The 24,471-nt window shown below is 41.4% G+C and overlaps 1 protein-coding gene across 1 annotated transcript in view; it reads left to right on the top strand.

The window, feature by feature from the left end:
- Window positions 1-24,471, top strand: part of PPARGC1A (PPARG coactivator 1 alpha) — a 137,591-nt gene that overhangs the window by 79,667 nt on the left and 33,453 nt on the right. The window lies entirely within an intron of this gene.

Genomic DNA, 24,471 nt, shown 5'->3' with positions numbered 1-24,471 from the left:
CTTGGAGAGTGGCGAGTGCTTGCCTGGCAGTAATGAGATGACAAAGCTCTTGGTATAAAACCTAAGATAAAAAAAGGGAGCAAATACCCTGAAGTAAATAAAAGGCAGTAGTGCATGAAAATAATTTTCATAATAAAAAAAAAGTAAAAGCCATTCTACTGCGTCAAGGTCACCCTACTAAGGACAGTCCTAAGCTCTAGTTTTAAAACCTTACCATATATCAAATGACAAATGTGAATAAGGGCCGAGCAGGACCAAGACCCAGACCAATAGACACTCAGCCATGGAACGCTATATGAACATAATCTCTAACGTACCAAAAAGGGAGTGCACACCTATATTTGCACAGAGTGCAAAAACCTGAAGCAAAAACCTAAAATGAAGAGCTGGACATTACATTTATAAAGTTCCCCATGTCTGGGTGTCCATTAGTCGGGCCTAGGTCCTGCTCAGCTCTTATTCACACTTCTGTAATTTAACATATGGGAAGATTTTAATAGTAGGGTTAGACCTGTCCCGAATAGAGTCACCTTGGTACGGGAGGGATGGCTTTTATGGCTTTTTATACAAATTATGGTAACTAAGTACCTTATGTTATTTTCATGCAATATTGTTATTTATTCACTTACTGCAGGGTATTTTTTATCTTATATTTTGTCTATTTAGTGGCCAGTGTGAACATGCTGCTTGCATACTAACTTATATTACAGTTCATCTCTTTAGGTTTTTGTCAGAGCTATTAGTAAAATAAAGTGAGTTTTGTATTTTTGGTCACTGCCTATGCAGAGCGCTGTAGACTATTACAAACTCATTTTGCTTGTGCTCTCTGCATAGGTAGTATCAGAATTGAATCATGTACACTGCCCTGTGCTCTCCCACAGTTCTCTGTCTTTCCAGTCACCTGCAATTTTGTGCGAGGAGAGAGACCTTTAGCTCTTTTAAATGTTTAAAAAGTGTCCCCCTCTTAAAATAACGGGTCACTAAATTGAAAATAAATATAATGTTTATATACACATTTTCAGACGCTAGGGTTAGGTTTAGGACTAGGAAAAGGGTTAGGGGCTAGGGTTAGGTTTAGGACTAGGAAAAGGGTTAGGGCTAGGGTTAGGTTTAGGACTAGGAAAAGGGTTAGGGCTAGGGTTAGGTTTAGGACTAGGAAAAGGGTTAGGGCTAGGGTTAGGTTTAGGACTGGGAAAAGGGTTAGGGCTAGGGTTAGGTTTAGGACTAGGAAAAGGGTTAGGGTTAGGTTTAGGACTAGGAAAAGGATTAGGACTAGGAAAAGGATTAGGGCTAGGGTTAGGGCTAGGGTTAGGTTTAGGACTAGGAAAATAACGGGTCACTAAATTGAAAATAAATATAATGTTTATATACACATTTTCAGACGCTAGGGTTAGGTTTAGGACTAGGAAAAGGGTTAGGGGCTAGGGTTAGGTTTAGGACTAGGAAAAGGGTTAGGGCTAGGGTTAGGTTTAGGACTAGGAAAAGGGTTAGGGCTAGGGTTAGGTTTAGGACTAGGAAAAGGGTTAGGGCTAGGGTTAGGTTTAGGACTAGGAAAAGGGTTAGGGCTAGGGTTAGGTTTAGGACTAGGACTAGGAAAAGGATTAGGGCTAGGGTTAGGTTTAGGACTAGGAAAAGGGTTAGGGCTAGGGTTAGGTTTAGGACTAGGAAAAGGGTTAGGGCTAGGGTTAGGTTTAGGACTAGGAAAAGGGTTAGGGCTAGGGTTAGGTTTAGGACTAGGACTAGGAAAAGGATTAGGGCTAGGGTTAGGTTTAGGACTAGGAAAAGGATTAGGGCTAGGGTTAGGTTTAGGACTAGGAAAAGGGTTAGGGCTAGGGTTAGGTTTAGGACTAGGAAAAGGGTTAGGGCTAGGGTTAGGTTTAGGACTAGGAAAAGGGTTAGGGCTAGGGTTAGGTTTAGGACTAGGAAAAGAGTTAGGGCTAGGGTTAGGTTTAGGACTAGGAAAAGGGTTAGGGTTAGGTTTAGGACTAGGAAAAGGATTAGGACTAGGAAAAGGATTAGGGCTAGGGTTAGGGCTAGGGTTAGGTTTAGGACTAGGAAAAGGGTTAGGGCTAGGGTTAGGTTTAGGACTAGGAAAAGGGTTAGGGCTAGGGTTAGGTTTAGGACTAGGAAAAGGGTTAGGGTTAGGTTTAGGACTAGGAAAAGGATTAGGACTAGGAAAAGGATTAGGGCTAGGGTTAGGTTTAGGACTAGGAAAAGGGTTAGGGCTAGGGTTAGGTTTAGGACTGGGAAAAGGGTTAGGGCTAGGGTTAGGTTTAGGACTAGGAAAAGGGTTAGGGTTAGGTTTAGGACTAGGAAAAGGATTAGGACTAGGAAAAGGATTAGGGCTAGGGTTAGGGCTAGGGTTAGGTTTAGGACTAGGAAAAGGGTTAGGGCTAGGGTTAGGTTTAGGACTAGGAAAAGGATTAGGACTAGGAAAAGGATTAGGGCTAGGGTTAGGTTTAGGACTAGGAAGAGGGTTAGGGCTAGGGTTAGGTTTAGGACTGGGAAAAGGGTTAGGGCTAGGGTTAGGTTTAGGACTAGGGTAATATAATTACATAAAAATGTAGTAAAAATGAAAGAAAAAATAATATAACAATTTATGACTTTGAATTTTTAAAATGTTATGTCAGATTTCTGAAAAAAGCAGAAAAACATTAGCGGGTCAAAGGGAAAACTATTATTACATCTGTATTTTCTTAAATTAGAATAGATGTCCTTGTGGGATGAGTTCATTATTTATTGGACTGTTGGAAGGGACTATACCACTAGTGCCTGATGTTTAATCCCTTTTCCTTATTGATGTCGCATGCCCTGGCGCAATGCTGTTACTCCGGATTGGTAATCCTGCACATGTTTTTAACAACTAGTATAGTAAGGGGATGAGATTGAAAAATTTGGGCTTTCTAGCAGCCACATAGTCTGTACATGTATGTCTTTTGGTTTGTATGTTCTTTATCTTCCAGAAACAATGCCTCTTTTTATTATTTGTTAAAAGAGATCATGAAAATAGTAAAGAATTAACTTTTTTTTTTTTTTTTTTACAAATGTGTGTATTGTAATTTCCACAAAATCACTCATTTTGTTGAATGCCGTATGTTATGCCACTTTTCTATAGAGCGGGTAGGACCTTGTGTAGGGTCGGTACCAACAAAGTTCTAAAATATTCACTATAATGTACACCAGTAATTGGTTTAGACTCTTGTGAAAATCTACCCAAGCTCATATCTGGTGTAGATGTCACTTTATGGCGCTCGGACCACCCAAAGGCGCGCCATATTTATACATTTGCACGTGTTAACTTTCATTTGCCAGTCGTAAGACATAGGCTGGAGTAAGGGGGCGCCATGTTTATGTAAAGGAGTGCAACTCTTACTATATCTGCCATACCTTACTTGGGTGGACTGATCATTGAGACTGGCATATGAAACCATAGTAAATTTCCCATAGATTGTTTTAGAAAGTTGAAGAAGTTTTGTGACATAAAATCCCGGTTAACTTTTCTTCTCTTTTCGGAATATTCCCATTTTAATTGAGAAAATATTTCTTCTTTATCTTTGTGTCTTTTTTTTTTTCTTTTTCCCTCTTTGCACGCATTACAAATTAGCACCGGAATAACAGACTGTGCGGCATGTACACTGAATCCATCAGTCTGGGCTTTATGAGAGAGCTTATCTTCAGCCGGGATTATCATTTTTTCTTTTTTTTTTTTTTTTTTGTTATTGTTGCCAAAACAGATTTATCACAGACTAGTTGCAGAAGACAGTTTCCATATTCTCTCTTATAAGCTTGTCATTTTGTCTGTTAATTACATTGTTACATTCTTTCAATGCAGACAGGTCCCTTCCAGTCTGTCAGTACACGGAGAGGCAATGGTGGCTGATGGTTTAGTTAAACGAGTGGAACAGGCTCCTGCGAGGAGCAGTAACACATTTCATCTTCAGGTGAAATATCTTTATGTTTTAAGTAGTGTGAGGTTGATCAAATAAGAGAAGCCTAAGGCTTGCGAGACTTGTCTTTCCAGAATCTTATGTAGTCAGGTTCCTCCGCTGATAATGCAATGTCAAAACTGGAGGATGGATGGCTCTCCTGCAAGTCCTGAGTGCCGAAAACTATGGGGGAGAGTTCCTTACTGACATTTCTAACTCCAGCCTTACACGCTTTCCAGCAGGAGCACAATGCGACAAACGTATTAGAGGTGTAGAAAGTTTGGCCAATTTTTCTTTTTTTGTACTTAACCTCACAAAATGAAGTGCACCCATGATATCCCCCTCACCTAAACTGTGTCTTCTTTCTGCACTATGTCTGAAAAGTAATTTTCTACTCAGAATACAGTATGTACTTTTGTATGGTTTTCTACATTGTTAATGTATTAGCGAATATCTTAGCAATTATAATTAGAGTTGAGCGACTTTGGTCGGATCGGGTTTCGTGAAACCCGAATTAAACAAAATAAGTTTCAGATGAAACTCGTCCGACTAGAGCAAAACAAAGTCGGAGTTTCGTCCGAAACCCGACCCCAATGCAAGTCAATGGGAAATAAAAGTCGGACGAAACTCCGACTTTTTTTGCTCTAGTCGGACGAGTTTCATCTGAAACTTATTTTGTTTCATTCGGGTTTCACGAAACCCGATCCGACCAAAGTCGCTCAACTCTAATTATAATCATTTTGAAGTATGATATGCAGAGATAGATAAATGGATAGATAAATAGATGATAGATAGATAGATAGATGATAGATAATAGATAGATAATAAATAGATAGAAATGAGATAAATAGATAGGTGACATAGATATTAGATAAATAGATAAATAATAAATAGATAGGTGATAGATAGATAATATATAGATAGAAATGAGATAGATAATTGTTGGGTAGATAGATAGATAGTGTGGTGCAGTGACCGCTGTGTCCGCTAGGGGGCGCTGTGTGGGTGTCCCAGGACAGCCGTATAAACATTTCCATTGCCCTGATAGGTGTAGGATACTGAAAGATCATAATGATCACTAGAGGTACTGCTGACTAGTATGTTCTGTTACAATGTGTCAGGGAAGCCTGTGTGTGGTTGTCTGCAATAGGACCTTGGGTGAGGTCATAGCCATGTGATCACCTGTGGGTGTGGTTATGGGCCATATAAGGTACCTGAGGTCTGGTCACATGGGGGTGAATGCTGGGACTTGATTGGTTCAGTTTGGAAGGTCCCGTGTGGAGAAGGATCTCCTCACTAACAGCACATGTGGACGCTGTGACTAATGGCGATGTGTGCCTGACCGTTCCCAGGGAGAGGGAAGGAACGTTTGCAGTGTAAAGCAGCATGCAAGGTAACCCGGAGACGGGACTGCTACTAAGAGACTGTATAGCCTGCTGGCTAGATGAAGCACAGCCTGTGTGACTAGGAGGGCTATAGGGGAGCAGAGCTCCAGTGTGAAGATACCCTGCTGTCTGCTATAAGACTGTTGCATATTACTGCTGGAGGTTTATGAAGGATGAATAAACCTCATGGACTATGATTTGTTGAAAATCCTGTGCCGGATGTGTTTTTTGATCGCTGCAAGCGAGAACCCCCTACTTACATGACAGTGCTACCTCACAATAGATAGATAGATATCAATGAGAACAGCAGCACACTGTGTGAGCCAAATAGATAGATAGCTTTGAATACGTGATCCCTGTATTTTTCTAGTTCAAATGAGTTTTCCCTCAAACAAAATTTGATTTTAATCAATAGATCTTGGAATAATAATAATTTCCACATTTGGCTGTGTTTAACTACAATGTTCCTGTGCTGAGATAATCTTATAACTGTGCCCCTGCTGTGTACTGTGTATTGGCTGTGTCTGACCGAAGAGGAACATGGTCTGAACATACCACAGCTCCTGGGCAGGGGAGGAAGCAAAAGAGTATACAGACATTACATCTGCAGCTTTCTATGAGGGAAAACTTTTTCCTTCCTGTTTAAAACTTGTTTTACATCATAGAAAGTATCAGCAGTGATCCCATGCTGTTCTGTCTGTATACGCTCTTTTGCTTCCTCCCCTGCCCAGAAGCTGTGGTGTGATGAGACCATGTCCCTGTACGGTCAGACACAGCTATCACACAGTACACAGGCTGGGGCACAGTTATAAGATTATCTCAGCACAGGGACATTGTAGTAAAACACATCCAATTGTGAAACTTATTATTATTCCAAGATCTATTGATTAAAATCAACTTTTGTTCATGGGGAAACCTCTTTAATTGGAGAGACAAAAGTTGTCAGATTTAGCCTAAAAGGTGAACTAGAGTTAATAAAGAAGAAGAGTTTGTAATGTAGATCCAGCCACTGGACTAGAAGCATGAAACAGTATGTTGGTGTCCGGGTGGATTCCGTCATAGCCAGCACATGAAAGAATTATAAGAATCCTTTAACACCAGTAAGAGGATGGGGAGAGATAAGATTCCTCTGCGGACCCTGTATACATAGTGTATATAAGCTAGCATTGTCAGGATGCGTTAACACTGCCATGGAGATGTGTGTTGCTCACACACTATCCTGTTCATCCATTGTCCCCGGTAGCCCCCAGGTCTGTTTGTTAGGAGAGGGGCTCATTAGCAGTGGCCAGCACAGGTGACAGGTAGCCCCTAGCCTCTATCCATCTACGTTGGCCTGACTTTTTGTTGGTCTGCTTGTTTGAAGTCTATGGAGCAGATGTCTTGTTGGCAAATCTGTCACTGACAAGCGGCTTATATATCTCTTTTTATGTGATATATGCAATTTAAACGCGAATTTGCTGATACGGCTAACAAATGGCTGTAATGCCATTGTATTGCCGCACTGATAGCCCTAAATCTTAGCTCTTTGCCAGCAGATTACAAGAGCTTCATAAAGTGGTTTTTTTTTAATGGTTTTATCGGGGAAAATGTTTACATCAGCCTGGAACATTTGTCCTAGCGCTGGTTATAGTAAGCTATGTGTGCATAGATTTGATAAGCCGTAAAATGTCATTTCAATTATGAGACAAAAAAACATAAAACGTGCCTTTCATGTAAGTGAATTCTTTGTGGCGGGCGAGGATTCTCACGCGCCGCGCATTATGTTATGGCTTCATTGTCACATTGTGTTTGTGGTGTCGTTCTAACATGGCGTTCTAATAAAGTGTAATAAGGGACACGCTCGAGTACAGGCCATAACCGTCCTCGCAGGAACATTGCCCTCGGTAATTATGCCGATACAGTCGAGTGGCCTTGAAGACGTCGTTGGGTGTCCTCTCGCCCCAAAGTTATTTTTCAACTGATAGAATGAAAGACGCGTGGATGTTCTCCATGTCGTTGACGATCATTAGATAAAGGCTTTGCTTGTTGTCTCGTATCAGCCATTTATTTGTGAAATGTCTTTTCCAGGTTGGGAGACTTCATATTGTGTCTTCAGGGTGCGAGAATCATTTCGTTGGCCTGTGTTATTATTAGCATTTATATTTGCTAATGCATCAGATTTTTAGTTTTTTTTTTTTTACTGTTGAGGAACCATTCAGAAACTAGAAGATTAGTCAATGTCTGTTGTACTTAGTAAAGGATTAAAGTATGAACATCTCCGAGTGTTCACTTCTAGGTGGAACTCAACGGACTTGTGTCTTCCTTCAGTCTTCTAACTATGAGACTATAACATAAAGGGAGTCCCAGCAAAAAAATAAAATAAAAAATCTCCTTTACATAACCCAAACCTACACTGCTAATATATACAGTATATATTTTTTAGTATGGGATACCTTCCTCTACCTTACTCTAACCCCTGAAGGGGTTGTCCTATAAATCACATGTGTTACTTATCCACAGGATGAATGAATGGTTACTGTGGATTTGGGTGCTTAGACCCCCATTGATTTTGTCTCCTAGTGTCAGTAAATGGTGCTGTGGTCACGTGTGCACTACCACTTCGTTTACAAAGGGGGCTTTGGGACGATCATAGGAGTCGCATCCCCAGTAATCATACATTTATCATGTATCCTGTGGATGTGTTATAGGACCACCCTTTCATTTGGTGACTTTTTAGTGTTCCGGATTTTCTGTACCATTTCTGCATCTATTAGGTAAATTAGGTTACTTGCGGTTTTTCATTGCATTTTGTTCTTGCATTTTTCTTGCGTTTTTGATGCTGTGGCTTTTGTCTCTGTTTGGTATCATCTTTATTTTTCATCTTTATTTTTATATAGCGGTAACATATTCCGCAGCACTTTACAGAAATTATCATTGCTGTCCCCGATGGGGCTCACAATCTAAATTCCCTATCAGTATGTCTTTGGAATGTGGGAGGAAACTGGAGAACCCGGAGGAAACCCACGCAAACACGGGGAGAACATACAAAGTTCTTGCAGATGTTGTCTTTGGTGGGATTTGAACCCAGGACTGGTATGTTATATTTAAAAAAAAAAAAAAAAAAAAAGGCTGCTTTGTTTTTGATACTTCCTGTTATTTTGGTTTGTCAAAATTGTATTGATCTTGTCATTTGTGGATCACATGTGTTTCCGCAAGGGAGAGGAATAGGACTTGACCTCTAGCGCCACCTATTGGAAGTAGCAATCCTAAGGCTACTTTCACACATCAGTTTTTTGCCGTCAGGCAGGATCCGGCTATTTTTAGAAAAAACGGATCCGGCATAAATTTTGGAGAACTGTAGAAACGGATCCGTTTTTCTGCTGGATCCGTCTAGCAGGTTATATCTGTTTCCTGGGGGCTGGCCAATTGGATCTGAGCATGCGCAGACTTAAAAAAACGGATCCGGTGGCTGGATCCGTCTTTTTCTGGATCCGGCGCATTCCGGCGCCAATAGACTTTCATTGTGGCAAAAAGCCGAAAGCGTCGGATCCGGCGCTTCCGGCTTTTTCGCCGGAGACAAAAAACGTTACAGTAGCCGTTTTTTCCAGACGCCGGAATGAGACAAGTAGCCGGATCCGGCAAAAAACGGATGAAACGCAATGCCATCCGGCGCGATCCGGCACTAATGCAAGTCAATGGGGAAAAACTGGATCCGGCATTGCATTTCGCCGGATCCGGTTTTACAAAAAAAAGCCGGATCGTGCCTGACGGCGAAAAACTGATGTGTGAAAGAGGCCTAAGAGTCACTATAGACTCATTAACGAGGCTTGCAACATGACTTAGGATAAAAGCCAAACCATAATCTCAATTTGCAAACATGTTTTTCAGGGGGTGTTGCTTCTCATCAGTGCAAAGCATGAGATCTGATTTAGCTGTATGAGAGGCTTCTGACTGGGATCTAAGGGGTAACCTTTCTCCTTGTGGAGAGTGACATGTCTGTCGAGTTCCAGCATCTAATGCAGTTCTATGGGGAATTCCTGCACTGAAAACTCCGCGTACCCACAAGTGAAATTGATGTTTCAGATTTCAAATACCACAGGTGCAGCATAGAAAAAAAGTACAGTGGGCACGAGATTCCTATAAACCCCATCCCCTTTGTTATAGCAAGGCATTTTTGTGCAGCAAAAATTCGCAGCATCAAAAACTCATAATGGGAACTTGACCTTAGGGTTTTCTTCCACTCTCACTGTCGCTGAGATCAGAAGGTAAGTTTGATGGGATCCCATACTGAAAAAAACTTTATTTTACTCATTTATATAGCGCTATTAATTCCACAGCGCTTTACAGACATTATCGGCACTGCCCCTGATGGGGCTCACGATCTAAGTTCCCTATCAGGATGTCTTTGGAATGTGGGAGGAAACCCATGCAAACATGGGGAGAACATACAAACTTCGTACAGATGTTGTCCTTGGTGGGATTTGAACCCAGGACCCTAGTGCTGCAATGCTATCCACTGAGCCACCATGTATATATTTTTCTTCCTGGGCCTGGATATGTTACTAAATGGCAATTTGTAAACCCTCAGCCCACTTTTCTCTGCTAAAGCCAAGTGCCACAACCACTGGCATTGGAGGACCGTATGAAGAAAAGAAATGGACTCCTGATGAATTAAATGGGTTTCTCTTCATATCCCCCATGCACCCACTGCTTGGAGGTAGGGTGCTATAAGCTGCACATAAAGACAGAGCCAATAAATCAGATATTATAACAATATCAAAAGATTTTCCATGGATTATTCCATGAACATTTACATTGTCGTGCACTACTGATTCTCGAGTAGTTGACATATGTGACCTTTCCAGCCAATGAGGCTTATTTGCGTTGGTCAATAAGTTATGTAAGATGGTAATAATAAATGTAAGTAATACTGAATGAGGCTATTGTTACAGAATGTAGTAGCCAGCCCTTATCGTGTACTTATTGTATGTACACAGCTATTACAGGTTGTCAGGCCGTAATAAACACATCGCTATTGTCAACGAGAGCTAGACGACGTTTAATTAATTAGCCAGTTTTCATCAAGTTTTCACATTTTTCAGCAGCAATCACCTATGTAGCTGATATGTTATCTTACAGATTAGATAAGAAAGCCTAATAAACTGAACTCCTTTGTGTTTTCATGTTTTTCACGTTTCAGCCCGTTTCCCACGTGGTGTTATAGAATGTGACATAAGATTCCGTCCCGAATCGTCCGGTCATATTGAACAGTCTGAACGTTATGTGTGAAGTGGGCATTGGGTCTCACATTAGGCTCACATAATCGGCATCGGGTCTGTGGACACCGCATCTGAGGCTTACGTATAAAAATGTTCCTGGTTTATGAGTAAAAAATATCCCTAGGAGTCTTAGTCACTTGACAGTGGCCAAAAGAGCCTACTTTTGGTCTTTGACGAGGTTGTAAGCGTTGGTATACCTATTTTTTCAAACTGTATAGAGAAGCCTAGTATGAATGGGTGACGGACGTGAGAGTATGCCCCGTACAGTGTCATAGGTTGGAGTCTTGGAGGCTCCAGGTGTGGACTCAAACAGAAGAGGCAAGAGCAGTATATGGTCCCTTTGCAGTCCACTAACTCATTATTGGACGTGGCAGTAGACCACCTTACCTCTTGGGCCCCTTGCGGCTGCACAGGTTGCAGCAGTGGTATGTCCGCTCCTGATTGGAGCCTTCCATCACATTAATACATTGGGAGCATACACCTTCGGATAAAAGCCGGAACACCCTTATATCACTGATCTTTGAACAAATTATTAAACAACATGTATGTCAATACCTGGATAAGAATGAAGTGATTAAACAGAGTCAGCATGGGTTTGTAACTAATAAGTCATGTCAGACTAATTTAATTTCCTTCTATGATGGTATTACTGATTGGGTGGATCAAGGAAATGCTGTAGATATAGTATATCTTGACTTCAGCAAAGCATTTGACAAAGTCTCTCATACAATCCTTATTGAAAAAATGACTAAGTATGGAATGGACAAGGCAACTGTTAGGTGGATTCATAACTGGCTTAGTGATCGGACCCAAAGAGTGGTCGTAAATGGCTGCACATCCAGTTGGAAGAATGTCTCAAGTGGGGTACCACAGGGCTCTGTCCTGGGCCCTGTATTGTTCAACATCTTTATCAACGATTTAGATGAAGGAATTGAGGGTAAACTGATTAAATTTGCTGATGACACAAAGCTAGGAGGGATAGCTAATACTAGAGAAGAGAGAGAGAGGATTCAAAAAGATTTAAATAAACTGGAGAAGTGGGCAGCAACTAACAGAATGGTTTTTAACAGGGAGAAATGCAAAGTACTACATCTGGGCAATAAAAATGAAAAAAGCATATATAGAATGGGAGGAATAGGGCTAAGTGACAGCACATGTGAAAAAGACTTGGGTATACTAATAGATCACAGACTGAATATGAGTCAACAGTGTGATGCAGCAGCAAAAAAGGCAAATGCAATTCTAGGATGTATTAACAGAAGCATACAGTCTAGATCACGTGAAGTAATTATTTCCCTCTACTCCTCTTTGGTCAGACCTCATCTGGAATATTGTGTCCAATTTTGGGCACCACATTTTAAAAAAGACATCAACAAACTGGAGCAAGTTCAGAAAAGAGCGACCAGAATGGTGACCGGTCTGCAAACCCTGTCTTATGAGGAAAGGTTGCAGGATTTGGGAATGTTTAGTTTGCAAAAGAGAAGACTGAGAGGAGACTTAATAGCTGTCTACAAATATCTAAAGGGCTGTCACATTGTAGAAGGATCAACTTTATTCTCATTTGCACAAGGAAAGACTAGAAGCAATGGGATGAAGCTGAATGGGAGGAGACACAGATTAGATATTAGAAAAAACTTTTTGACAGTTAGAGTGATCAATGAGTGGAACAGGCTGCCACGAGAATTGGTGAGTTCTCCTTCAATGGAAGTCTTCAAACAGAGGCTGGACAGACATCTAACTGGGATGATTTAGCGAATCCTGCTTTGAGCAGGGGGTTGGACCAGATGGCCCAGGAGGTCCCTTCCAACTCTACGATTCTATGATTCTATGATTCACTGTATTTGGAGAGACTACAGCCGTAACATGGTTTTCAGTAGAGCATCTAATATGTCTCAGTTTCAAGGACCAATATTGCCACCTTGACATGACTTTCTGATATCACTTCAACTGATAACAATGGCATCATTATTTAGTAAAGAGCCACTGACAGATGGTAGTCATGTGTAGCAGTTGTACAGTATATGTAGCATCTTAACAGTTTGTTCCCTGCAACGGCATAGTCATTGGAAGACACGTGAACAGTCAAGCGAACATGCTTCTCTCAGCAATCCCATGGCAACCATGATCATGGAAATATTGGGGTTATCTGAATGTTATGGTCTTTCTCTTGGATAGCAGGGTCTAAGCACTATTTACCTTAGTAGTATTCCTATAATAAAAAGTTGCATTGCTTATATAGTCAGACCCTTTTAAAATGATCTGTACTTTCAATAAAGTTGGCATAAATCAATAGTACATGTGAATATAGAAATCTTTGTAATAACTCATATGAGAATTCTGCTCCTTTCTTCACTTATGAGCCACTTCTTTTTAGCCTTTTTTTTCCTGAACTTACCATCCACTCTGAAGAATAACTCAACTTTGTCTTGCTCAGGACAAGACGGGCTGGTGGCGCAGTGAGATGTCAAGTTACACAGCCGATTATACTTCATAGGGATGATGGGGAGGGACATGAGGAGTGAAGAGGATGAGAAAACATGCAGAGGGAGACACAGAAAGATCGTGCTGAGATTTCTAAAAATTTGTTTAACTCACCCGAGAGCTCGGCTCACATCTACACGGTTCAATACTGCTGTCTAAGTTCCTCCATGTTGCTGCTCCTTTTCACTGTGTGCTAACTAAGGAAATAAGAGAAGGAATCTATTCCTGCATGCTAGTTTGCTCCCACCCCAGTTTAGTAGTAATTGCTAATTAAAAGATGGAGCCAGTAGGGGGGAAAACTGATGAAAATGCAAGATACGAGTAATATAATGACCAGACGTAGTGTTATCCATCAGGTACACAGACATGACAAGTTATTCAGAATTTTACTGAAAAGTACTGTTACCCTTAACCCCTTAAAGACCGCCAATAGGTCTTTATCTGACCTGAGATATAAGAGAATATCATCCCCCGACAGGTGACAATCCAGCAGCTGTCAGCTGTACACTATAGCTGACAACTTGCTGCATCAGCCATGATCAGTGTTTGCACCGTCCATATCTGTTTAACCCCTTAGATGCTGCTGTCAATAGTGACTACATCACATGAATGGTTAACAGAGTGTGGGGGCTCCCTCTTTATCCCAATTGGTGTCCTCAGATCATGATTGTGTGGTCCTTATGTTTGCCATGGTGATTCACGGCCAAATAGCCGATTTAGAGTCTGACAGCTATAGCGGCCTGTTCAGAAGTTACCAACATTTAGTTGGTAAAAATACAATTTTTCATTTCTGTTATGCCACTTTGCATTAATTTCTGAAAATCACCTGACGGGTTAACAAACTACCTGACTGCAGTTTTCAATATGTCAGGGGTGCTTTTTTTAAAATGGTATGACTTTTGGGGGTTTCCCAATCTATAGGACCCCCAAAGGCACTTCAAACATGGATAGGTCCCTAAAAAAAATAAATTTTGTAAATTTCCTTGAAAAAATTAAAAATTACTGTTGCAATTTTAAACCTCTTAATTTGCTAACAAAATAAAACAACATTTTACAAATGGTGCTGATGTAAAGCAGACAAGTGGGAAATTTTATTTATTAATGTTTTTCTGTGGTATCACTATCTGGATTAAAGAGATAATCATTCAAAGTTTGAAAATTGCAAATTTTTTTTAACATTTTGCTCACATTTCTGATATTTTTTATAAATAAACACAAAACATATCAACCTAAATTTAACAATATCATAAAGGATAATGTGTCTCGAAAAAACAGACTCAAAATCACTGGGATTTGTTGAAGCGTTCCAGAGTTATTACTACATAAAGTGACACTGGTCAGATTGCAAAAATTTGGCTCCGTCACTAAGGGGATTACTGCTGGGTGAATGAGATCTGGGTTCTGCAACTATCACCTGATATCCTTTTTTTTTTTGACGTGCAAGAGTTCTTCTATCATTCAGGGAACTTTCTCACAATCTCATTCACCATAGTCGGTGAAACAATGTGGGTGTGAAAAAGCCGTAATGTTTTCTGGATACTATCCACGCAGAATGTCGTCACTTCTGATGGTGTAAAAGCCTTAAGTCACAGTAGCTTCATAGACACAGGACCGTTATATGACCAGGAACCAGACACTTATACACAAGACCATAGTGGCGGCACAGTGGCTCAGTGGTTAGCACTTTGGTTTATTGTATGCAGCATAAACCAACGGGGGGGGGGGAGTTAAGAAAATACAGCCCTCTGGGCAAAACAGGAAAACAAAACAAAATGGTGGTAGAACAAACACAGTCCTTCTGTGAGCGGGGTCCCTCCTGCTCACGGCTGACAGAACACACACGGTTCAGGTTCTCTAGTCCATGGGGCACTATCCTGTAGTGCTCCTCCTCCAGGCCCGCACACTGAAAGTTCTTTCCCTCAGCCATTTAAGCTTAGACCATGTGACTCCTCAACCACGTGACTGATCACATGACTGACCTCACCAATGTCCTGTCAGCACACAGTGGTGCTAGCTCTGTAGGGGGAGATATGGGGGACACTCTCCCACCCACTCTATGAATGTCCCCCTAAAGGCCAGCCCATAACATCTTAACCCTCGCAACACTTACTGTGCTGGAATAAATACAACTCTGGGTTTTATAACACTGATGCCAGGGGAAAAGTCCTGAGGAGATCATTTGCATATTCCCAGTGCCTTCAGGGATAAGTGAAGAGTCTCCGCGAGCTCAACGATCACTGGATTTTGGCCGTTTCAGCTGAAAAGAGGAAATCGGAATTTTTGGCTCATTTTTCATCATTTTGAAATCTCAATATGGAAGAGGCCAGGAGCCATTTGGTGAGCTGCATTTCTTGCTACATGTTCACAGACTTACCAGTGGAAAATCCAAACTTCACATGCCACAAATGCAAGCTTGTGTCCCTGTTGGAGAAAAAGTTGCAAAATCTCGAAGAGAGGTTAGCTACGTTGAAGATCATTAAGGAAGGCAAAGAGTTCTTAGACAGAGCAGAATTATCTCTTCATGTTACAGAAAGAGAAGAAATTCGAAGTGCACCTGAAGAAACAGAGGAATGGAGACATGTGACCCAGAGAAGCAGGAGGATCAGGAGGCAGTCAGCACCCATACTTCTCAGGAATCAGTACCAGGCTCTTACACAGGAGAACGATGAACAAATACATCAGGATAAGACTTTGCCCACAAGCAGCATCCTTGTACGCCTTCAGAATCCTCCTGGATGGAGAAAGAAAAATGTTGTGAAGAAGAAACGGAGAGTGGCGGTCATGGGGGATTCCCTGTTGAGAGGAACAGAGGCCGCTATCTGCAGACCGGATATAACTTCAAGAGAAATGTGCTGTCTTCCAGGTGCAAAAATTAAAGATGTGTCTGGCAGGATATCAGGACTCTTCAGACCTACAGATGACTACCCATTCCTGCTAATACATGTGGGGACAAATGACACAGCAAGAAACGACCTGGAAACCATCTGCAGTGACTTTGAAAACTTAGGCAAGAAAGTGAAAGAACTGGGAGCGCAGGTGGTCTTCTCTTCCATCCTCCCAGTGGATGGCCATGGAACAAGAAGGTGGAATAAGATTCTGCAGGTGAACAACTGGCTACGTTGATGGTGCCGTCAGCAAGGATTTGGATTTCTGGATCACGGAGTGAATTACCTATACGATGGACTACTTGCTAGAGATGGGGTGCACCTTACAAAGACTGGAAAACATGTATTTGGAAGTCGCCTTGCTACACCCATCAGGACATCTTTAAAATAGAACAATGTGGGAAGGGAAGCAAAAGGCCAGAAAAAGCTATATACCTTACAAATGCTATTGAGAACTCTGGTATTAGAAGTGGGAGGAAAGAACAAAGACAAAAAAATCTAAATAATAAAAATATTGGACAAAGAGAAACCAATCACAAACTAAAATGTTTCTATACTAATGCACAAAGCATGGGCAACAAACAAGGAGAATTGGAACTACTAACACAGGAAAAGAAATATGATGTCATTGGAATCACTGAAACTTGGTGGGACGATACACATGATTGGAATACAAGACTAGAAGGATACAACTTATTTGCAAGAAACAAACTTAATAAACGAGGAGGAGGTGTCGCATTGTATGTTAGAAACGCGTATATCTGCACAGAGATTGAAGCTTCAGAGACTGGGAGTTCTGTGGAAACTGTTTGGGTAAGAATTCAAGGACAGAACAATGGAAAGGACACCATTGTAGGCATTTACTACAGGCCGCCTGTGCAAGCTGAAGATATGGATGAGCTCTTTATGCATCAAATGGCCAAGTTCTCCAAAAAAGATGACATAGTTGTCATGGGAGATTTCAACTATCCAGACATTTGTTGGGAATCTCTCTCAGGCACAACTAACAGGTCAAGGAAATTGTTATCCTCTCTTGCTGACAACTTTATCTTCCAAAAGTTAGGGGAGAAAACAAGGGGATCTGCTACCTTGGATCTAATCCTTATAAACAGGAAGGAAATGGTTGAGGAGGTAAAAGTGGCTGGGACCCTAGGAGGTAGCGAACATGATATTTTAGAATTTTGGATAACTAGAGGAGGAAGACCTGTGAAGACTCAGACGTCAAGGTTAGATTTCAGAAAGGCATATTTTAAGGGATTCAGAAAGAGAATTGGAGGGATCCAATGGCTGGATATCCTTAAAGACAAAAATGTCCAGGATGGATGGGAAATCTTGAAAAATGAAATTCTCAAAGCACAATTGTTAACAATTCCGAAAAGAGGGAAGAATAGGAAGCTGTTATGAATGGGTCACCGAGGAGAAAAAAGCAAAACAAGCTAAGTCACAGAAAACCAGAGAGGTTGGTAACTATGCAGATTGCAGATCCCTCATCTTACCACACAACTAGCAGTAGCCATGGAGCATTCCTGCGATGTTCTTAGACGCCTCGTCACGGCCGGAGGACTAAATAAGCCTAAAGCAAGAAAAGGGAAAACTAACTGCCCCAGCGCAGACCCCAAAGGAATAGATAGCCCCCACACATGTATTGACGGTGAGACAAGATGAAGGCACAAACACAGGCAGGAAAATAGGCTGAGCAAATGATGGGGCCCAAACTAACTAGACAGGAAAGGAAAGGAGAGACACTGCCTGCAACCTGCAAAAAACCCTACAAAAATAATGTCCAACACTTCTGATAGCAAAATTAACCCTGAAGTCACTAGACTTCTCCCACTATATCAGCACTCTGAAATATTCTGAGACAGAGCGAAAAGAGACCGAACTAGTAAGGGACAAAAAGCCAATTGGCAAAATACTGATAAATAAGAGTGGAAATTCAGCACAGCCCCCAGCAGGGGCTGGCTGATCACACCAAAAAACTGAATAGACCAACAAAATCAAGTGTGAACATTAGCAGAAAAACTTAGCTTTAGATGACTGGAACAGAGCTGAAAACCAAGAGCTGACAAGCCAGAAGGAATCAGCAACTGATTAGGGCGTCGGCTGTCTTAAATCCAATCTGAGACTCCTGAGATCCAATCGTCATCCTCATTCTCAGGTGGCAGATCTCCACCGATCAAATCAGCCTCTCTACCTCCTGTTACCACCAGAGGGAGTCTGGAAGGAGAACTCACAACTGGTGAACCAGAGAATGAACTCACAACCGGAAGCATTTAAGGAAACCAGGATGGATGAACACAGAATTTAAGCACATACTAAAAAGGAAGAAAGAAATGTTTATAAAATGGAAAGAGGGAGGCATTTCTAAAGAATATAATGCTGTCTGCAGAACCTGCAGGGCACAAATCAGATTATCTAAAGCTGACAATGAATTGTGCATTGTGCAGCAATGGGATGAAACTGAATGGGAGGAGACACAGATTAGATATTAGAAAAAACTTTTTGACAGTTAGAGTGATCAATGAGTGGAACAGGCTGCCACGAGAGGTGGTGAATTCAATGGAAGTCTTCAAACAGAGGCTGGACAGACATTCTGGGATGATTTAGCGAATCCTGCTTTGAGCAGGGGGTTGGACCAAATGGCCCAGGAGGTCCCTTCTAACGCTACGATTCTATGATTCTATTGACTCTGCTGCCGGCGGTTCGGACTGGAGCGTTCAGCTGCACAGAAATACATGCAGCCGCACACTCCGGTCCCAAGTGCCGGTATTGAGGCTAGAGACTCGTGTGAGTTTCTCGCATTGCACTCGCAAGTGTGACCCTGGCCAAACACTGCACATTCCCTAAAAGGTAAGAGAGACACAGATCTCAGCCAGCCCCGAGATTTGCAAAGTGCCAGTGGTGACGTTGCTCTTAAAAATCATGTCACTTGTGTCCACAGTAGGCGTATATCTAAGAGGGAGGATTAGTCCAGAGAAGTCAACGCCCTGACTAGTCACCGACTAATTTACATAGAACGAGTGCAGGGTGTAAAGTTAGTTTTATATTAATTCAGGAATTGCTGAAGCAGCAATTAGCAGCTTGTTAGAATGCAGGAAAAAGGTGCAATACAGATATAGTGGCAGTTTGGGGGAGAGAGATGCAGCTGACAGGTTCCCTTTAAAAATATGTAAGAGTAGAAGAGACCAGGGCCAGACCTACTATTGATGCAACCAATGTGGCCACACAGGGGTCCAATAGGTAAGGGGCCCCACTTCTGTCTCCAAAGCAGGTGTAATTGTGCATTATGATGAGTTATTGGGCTCCGAAGGGCCCATATATTGTTCTTGCACAGGGGCCCTCTTCTGTCTGTGTCCACCAGGGTAAGAGACTATACTTCACCATGATATACAGTATTTGTGCATTCAGCCTGTGACCTTTTCTACACAGTATTACCTGGAGAAATGTGAAGATCCCTTAGAATTTGAACATTTTTTCCGTGTTTATGTTATGTCATTTGATTTGCATCTTCACAATTGATTGTTTACAGAAAATATAAGAGCAGCGAGGAAATATTCCACTGTAGAAAGAAAATATCCAGACATAATATGCCTAGCTTTCAGCCGCACCTGGTACAACTTATTTCTGACATTTTCCCGCTCCGAACATCCATTTCTAAATGCGGAGGATTAAAATTGTGCGTCTCGTCTCCAATCCGAGTGTTTGTTTCTTAAGACTTCCCGTTGTTTCCTTGTTGTCGTCTCGGCGGATATTGTTGTTTACAAATTGTAAGATGTACATCTTTAAAGATAAAAATGGCTGTCGCTGGCTGCGTATGCCCGTTACTTTGTCGTCTTTGTGTCACCGGAGACCTGAGCCTGTTTTTTTCTTGCCTCGAGCAGATGCAGCCGTGCTAGTCTCTGACAGTCTTTGTATTAAATGATTTTGCCTCGTAGCTGCCAATGTGGCCGGGTTTGTGAGTCATCAGGGGAATACAACTTGCAGGCTGTAGCTTATGCTGATTTATGGTTGATGCCGGTTCAGAGTTTATACTGGTTCATCGTTATGCTGGTTCGCGACTTAAACTGGTTTCCTACTTATGCTGGTTCATGTTTGGATTAGCGTAAATTAGAATTATGCTTCACCGCTCGGCCTGTCGGTGACATATGCTGCTCAGTTACTTATTTTATTCTGACCGGACATTTCGTTCTAATAACGCTTCTTATTGTAAAAGCAGCAGGTGGTTTTAATGGACTGAACTCTACAGCGCTGCTATTCCTCTGCCTCTTAAAAGCGATAAAAAGATGTTTCAAGGTTGCGAAATAAATGTGGTGCATAGAGAGATAATATTTTTGGTTATTTTTATTGATTATGTTATTTATTCTGGTATAATATTATGTCTAATTTATTATTCTTTTTAATTTTATTTTTTTTACTATTATTTTAGTATTTATTTTTGGGGGGCGCTGTGTATTCTGGCTAGTAGTGTCATAGTATTTGCTTAAAATATTTATTACTTTGCTTAAAAAATATATTACCCTTTTAAAGTTGTATTTCTAAGCAATCTAGTAGCTATAGAGGCAGCTAGAGGTTCTTAATGGGGTTGTTTGACCTTAGACTTCAAGTCTGAAGTCACTTTGTGTGACTGCAGACTTGTGAATGCTCATATTGTGTGCGCTGTGAGGATTCTCCACAGTTGATGCCAGGAGTGGCAGGCGCGTGACCAAAAGTATGTTATCGACAAGCATGTGGTTATGTGCTGAAGATATAGGCGTGGCCTCGCTCAATGTAAGTGTATTGAGCCAGGCTGAACACAGTCTAGTCGGAATGTGACCAAAAGTATGCCAGCTGCATGTTTGTGGTCTCATGATCACCTGTTCCTGGCGCCGCGCCGACACCGGTGCTTCTTCACAGCGAGCGTTGTGAGTACTCACAAGTCCGAAGTCACATAGAGTGACTGCAGACTTGTAGCCCAAGGCCGGACAACCTATTTAAGGCACATTTACATTTCACAATTATCAGAAACAAATAATTTTTCCTGGGAAATGCTCATTCCCTGATAATTGAGCAGGGCAACCAGACTGGTAGTCACCGGACTAATAGGTAAAATTGCTCGTTCATTGCATAAAATTATTTTTAAGCTTAAACATCATCAATCTCGGCAGCATATTGTCCTATGTAAACAGGACCTGCGCTGCAGAGAACAGTGGCAGCCTATGCGCCCTGTATGATTCATTGAGGATCAGTCTTTTCAAATCAACATTGCGGTCAGCGTGTATAAATAGGCTATTAAATGACCTCCTATTGGCAAACATTTAGCCGATTGTAAATGCTTCCTTAAATGAGAACTGTACTTTCAGCAAACTTTGGACAAATTAATAGTACAAGTAAATATAAGAAATAAAACACATCTTATCAGAGAAATGTTCTTCTTTCTCCTCTTATGAGCCACTTCTTCCCCTTTCCCTTTTCCTCAACTCATTATTCTGAGTGTTTACTGTATGGGCAGCATCATAACTGCTAGTGTCTACCCACGAGCTCAGAGTCAATTGCAAATTAGTGATAGAGCGTGCAGCAGGAAAAACTGGAGAAAATGGAGGGTACAGAAAGCATCTAATGGCCAGAAATAATATGTTCTTCCTAATGAACTCACGCATGACCTCTTATTCTGAAAAGTTACTTTAAAGCTTTAAAGTGCAGTTTATTTTAAATAAAATGACTGTTAATTATTGGATGTTAATTATATTATGTCTATGGCCTGTGTATCTAGAGATTAGCTGATCACCGTGGGAGTAGCAGCTGAAATCCTCACTGTTCAGTTTTTCACTTCCCATTGTGGCCACGACAGGAGAGAGGTGGTATTACACAGAACTCATTCCAAGAAATAGGCAATTATGTAATACAGGGATGAAAAACAGTACTTGGTCCAAGGAACGCAAACAAATATAAAGGGGTATTTACAGAAATATATCACCAGAACCGCAGTATGTAAATTCATTCTCAGGACCAAGTTTTGAGTATTTGAAAATGATTTGGAGAGTTTCTGCCTTGTTTCTGCCCCCAGCCTGAATACTCCCAAATTTACACTAAGTTTTAAGAGCAGAAACTCAAATAAATCCATCTCATCATCTCATAACTAAGTTTCCATGATTTTTCAGTGTTAACATAGCCATGAAACACGATTTGAAATGCTACATGTGTAGAAGACAAATGTGAATACATGAATTCACCACCAAAATCACCATCAGTACATGAATACAACAATAGGACGGACCACACCATTACATATACACAGCACCAGGACCACCATCAGTACAGGAATACATCATCAAGCTTAGTACAGTGATCAATTGCAGTTTCAGGTTATCCCTATATACACTTGTAGCTCGTGAACTTGCAACTCCTAGTGTGTCCTTAACTATGTTAAGGAAATACTGGGAGTTTTTGTTACCTGTCATCATCAGACTATACAGGAACTATAGTACTGATGAGACGTAGTCAGTATTACAAATAAACATGTACATCCAGGTAACTTATAGGTGACATCTTCTCTGATTAAAGTCATTCCCATCTCTTTTTTCTTTCTGTCATAGTACAGATGCCATGAGGAGAGTTCACATCCGCAGTTCGTCTCTTCAGGCTTCCCTCTTCTCCGGTCTTTGTCAGCACTTTCTGACATAATGCCATTAAAAATAAAAGTATCATTATAATGCCCCTTGAATAAAAATATCTCACATGCTGTGCCCCTGAATAAATAATTGCCACTCACTATGCTTTCTGCACAAAATGCCACCCCCACACTGCCGCTCTACATAATGTCCCTCCCCTACACTGCCCCTCTCCATAATGTCTCCCTACACTGCCCCTCTCCATAATGTCTCCCTACACTGCCCATCTCCATAATGTCTCCCTACACTGCTCTTCTCCATAATGAGTCCCTACACTGCTCCTCTCCATAATGAGTCCCTACACTGCCCCTCTCCATAATGTCACCCTACACTGCTCCTCTCCATAATGTCTCCCTACACTGCCCCTCTCCATAATGACTCCCTACACTGCTCCTCTCCATAATGTCTCCCTACACTGCCCCTCTCCATAATGTCTCCCTACACTGCTCGTCTTCATAATGTCTCCCTACACTGCTCCTCTCCATAATGAGTCCCTACACTGCCCCTCTCCATAATGTCACCCTACACTGCTCCTCTCCATAATGTCTCCCTACTCTTCCCCTCTCCATAATGTCTTCCTACACTGCTCCTGTTTATAATAAAACTCTGCATGTAGTATCACTGTTCTTTCTCAAAGAGGGGTTTCTGAGTAGGAAACCTCCTTTTGTTGTCCATGTCACTAGACAGCCCTCCAAAGCTAAGTAGGCATCCCAAAAGAAATATGCAGGTATAATCATTTAGATGGCGCAACAGCCTCCATAGTTACTAAACATTTATGGAACATGAGTCTTTTTAGAGATCGCAATTTGTCACCATCTGTATCACAAACAACTAATTGTTTCCCATAAATCTCTCTCAAATTATTGAGATCAAAATGTGCATTTTGCAACCTCAGAAAAGGCATTCGAAAAATAATGATTGTTGAGCGCACATAACCGGCAAAAGATCTGAGTGCAAAAAAATCTGTAAGTGTGAGTGATATAGAGGCACTTGTTTATTATAGAACACATTTCAATGCAGTAATCATAAATACTGCTAAGGTTGTGCTCCGCTGAAATATGGCCTACATAGTGTTGATTGTTTGTGTTATGTGATTTGTCTGACACCCATTACGTTCTGGGTAATGGCAGCTATTTGTTGCTGTGCGCAGCAGGCTCCTTTGACAAAAGAAAATAGACAGCAATAAAAACCATAGTCAGAATTTCATTCTGAGAGGAGCTTCACTGCCTATAGTTTGTGCAAGTGTGATAACAGTGTTCTGCACCGTCTTTTGTCAGTTCGCAGCCTGTAACAGTCACCTGTCTTTTCATAAATCTAGCAGTGCTCGGTAGCGGCAAACAAACCATTTTTGGGAAGAACACCCTCAAAAAATGAAGGGTCACATTTTGGCCCTTTGAGATTTTAGCACTTGTACTAAAGTCTGAATCTTCTCATCTGTAATTGCATGTGGAAATTGCTCATCAAACACTTCCATCAGACATGTGAGTGAAACATAAGGCTGCCTTACCACGATGAGTTTTTCATGAGGTTTTTATGCTACATATTTTTGAAAAAATGCATGTAACCTATTTCACTTAATCTGTGCAGAAAATCTGTGACATCAAAAAATCATCAAAAGCTCATTGTGGGAATGTTGCCTTATGGTGCCAAAAGCAGTCACCTAAGGTTGACGGTACACATTAGATGTTTATTGGCTGAATGATGCTTCAGAAGATCTCAGCCAACTTTCCCATACACAGGAGTGCTAGTTTGGCTGAGTTCTCCTGTGTTCTCTTCAGGAAAGCTGCCGACTGTTACATCTTATCTCGGAGAGAACAATGCAATCAGGAGTCTGAAGTCAGACATGTCTGATCAACATCTCTCCCGACCATCAGTTGGCCAGCACTTCA

The sequence above is a fragment of the Dendrobates tinctorius genome, unplaced genomic scaffold (genome assembly GCF_039654945.1).
Source record: "Dendrobates tinctorius isolate UK_male_01 unplaced genomic scaffold, ASM3965494v1 ptg000039l, whole genome shotgun sequence".
Lineage (NCBI taxonomy): Eukaryota > Metazoa > Chordata > Amphibia > Anura > Dendrobatidae > Dendrobates > Dendrobates tinctorius.
Note: the sequence above shows the minus strand (reverse complement) of the source record. Positions and strands in the feature narration are given on the sequence as shown.